This window comes from Empidonax traillii, unplaced genomic scaffold (assembly GCF_003031625.1).
Source record: "Empidonax traillii isolate 1590-97213 ecotype Southwest subspecies unplaced genomic scaffold, ASM303162v1 scaffold3273:size34157, whole genome shotgun sequence".
NCBI lineage: Eukaryota > Metazoa > Chordata > Aves > Passeriformes > Tyrannidae > Empidonax > Empidonax traillii.
The window spans coordinates 14,568-17,181 of NW_020958466.1; positions in this window are offsets into that span (position 1 = coordinate 14,568).

A 2,614-nucleotide genomic window follows, 5' to 3' on the forward strand; every position below is an offset into this window, starting at 1 on the left:
CAAGTCTGGGGAGATTTGTTTTCCCCCTTTTTGGGGCAAATCTGGGGGGTCTGGGGGGATTTGATTTCCCCCTTTTTGGGGCAAATCTGGGGTAGTTTGGTCTCCTCCTTCTTGGGGCAGGTCTGGGGAGGCTGGGGGGGTCTGGTACCCCCATCTTTTTTGGGCCACACCAGGGGCATCTGGGGGGGCTTGATTCCTCCCTTTTTCAGGCAAATCAGGGGGGGCTGGTGGGGTCTCGTACCCCCCTCCCTGAGGCATAATAGGGGGATCTGGGAGGGCTTGGTTCCCCCTTCTTTGGGGTAAATCGGGGGGGGTTGGGGGGGCCTGGTGTGTCTCTGCCTGGGGCAAATCTGGGGGTTCTGGGGGAATCTGGTGTCCCTCTTTTGGGGGCAAATCGGAGGAGTTGGGGGGGGTCTTGTAACCCCCTTTCTGTGGCTTATCTGGGAGGTCTGGGGTGGTTTGGAACCCTCCTTTCTGAGGTAAATCTGTGGGGGTCTGTTGCTCCTCTCTGAGGGGTAAATCAGGGAGGGTTGGAGGGGTTTGTTGCCCTCCCTTCTGGGGCAAATCTGGGGGCACTGGGGGGCTGGTGGAGGTCCCGGACCCCTCTCCCAGGAGTGGCTCTGGGGGGGTCGGGGGCCTGGGGAGGGGCAGATCCTCATCTCCCCCTGCTGGGGGGTCCCTGGAACTGCAGGGGTCCAGGCCCCCCCGCTCTGGGGTGAGCTCAGAAGGGATGGGGGGCTCCCAGTCCCCTTCACCTGGGCTGAGCTCCAGAGGGGTGGGGAGTGCAGGGGGGTCCTGTTCCCCCCATTCCGGCTGCCCCCCACCAGATCCCAGGGGCAGCTCCGGGGGGTCAGAGAGCGCCAGGTCTGGGGGTTGGGCATGTCCTGAGGGAGAAGAATAGACAGGGGGTGTGTCCCCATCAGCATCTGTGCCCCCCCGCTAAAACCACCCCCCCAAGGATGGGGTGTCCCCACACTCACCCCACTCCACGGCGACACCCTCGATGCCCTCGATGTCCCCTTTGGAGTGACCTCTGATGGCTGTGGGAGTGGGGGGGGGTTGGGGGTCCCCCCTTTCTGCCCCGATGCCCCCTGTGGTGTCCCCCGCCTCGGCAAAGGCAGCCCTGTGGGTCCGATAAAGGGGTACCCCCTGGGCCCCCCCAGGGGCCACCAGCCGGCTCTGGAACAGGGGGTTGGTGTGGAACTGGGGCTCCTCCTCCTCCTCCAGGTCCTCCTCATCCTCGGCATCTTCCTCCAGGGAGGTGCTGCTGTGGTCATCGTCATCATCCTCCTCATCATCCTCATCCTTCCCCTCTTCGCTGCGTTCGGGGGCTTGGGGCTCGAGAAGGGTGGTCCCACCCATGGGCACAGTTTTGGGCGAGACTGTCCCATCCATCATCACAGTCTTGGACAGGTTGGTCTCATCCATGGCCATGGAGATGGTGGAATCCATGGTCAGGTGCTCCTGAGAGATGGTCTCATCCATGGGCACGAACTTAGGTGAGATGGTCCCATCCGTGGTCGTGGACTTGGATGGGATCGACGCATCCATGGGTACATCCTCTGGAGAGATGATCCCACCCGTGGGCATGAACGTGGGTGAGATGGTCCCATCCACAGGCACAGATTTGGGCAAGTTGGACACACCCATGGGCACACACTTGGGTGAGATGGTCCCATCCTTTGGCACATCCATGGACATGGACATGTGTGAGATGGTCCCACCCTCTGGCACAATCTCCCCTGAGATGCTCCTGCTCGTGCACGAGTCAGTCTCATCCGTGGCCACAGGCTTGGGTGAGATGGTCCCACCCACAGTCACATGTTCCTGAGAGATTCCCTGATCTGTGGGCATGGATGTGAGGGAGCTGCTCCCACCCATGGCCATGGGCCGGGGGGAGATGCTCCCACCCATGGACATGTGGAAGATGCTGCCAGAAATGAACCCACAGCCTTGGTCCTCCTGGAAGACGCTCCCATCCAAGGGGAAGGACTCGGATGGGATATTCTTGTCCACGGGCATGGATTTGGGGGAGATGGCCCCACCTGAAGGCACGAGGGAGATGCTCCTGTGTGTGGATCCATGGCCTTGGTCCTCATGGAGAGTGCCCCCATCCATGGGCACGGACTGGGGTGGGATGCTCTTATCCATGGACATGGGATTGGGGGGGATGGACCCATCCATGGACACGTGGAAGATGCTCCCATCCACCGGCACAGACCTAGGTGGGGTGTTCCCCCCTATGGACACGTGGAAGATGCTCTCAAATGTAGATTCATGGCCTTGGAGCTCCTGGAAGTTGCTCTTATCCATGGGCTTGGGTGGGACGTGGAAGATGTTCTCCAGTGTGGATTCACAGCCTTGGAGCTCCTGGAAGCTGCTCCCATCCACCCCCAGGTTCTCCACGTTCTCCTCCAGACCCCCAGGCTGGGGGGTGCTGGGGGCCATGTCCTCGCAGTGAGAGGGGTCCTGGGGGTCCCAGGGTGGGGGGGCCCTGGGGAGGGGCTGCCCCTCGAGGGCTCCCTGCAGGTCCCACACGCAGAGCTGGGCACGGGCCAGGCTGGCCCAGAACACGTCGGGGGGGGCACTGGGTACCTGAGAGGGGGGTGGGGAG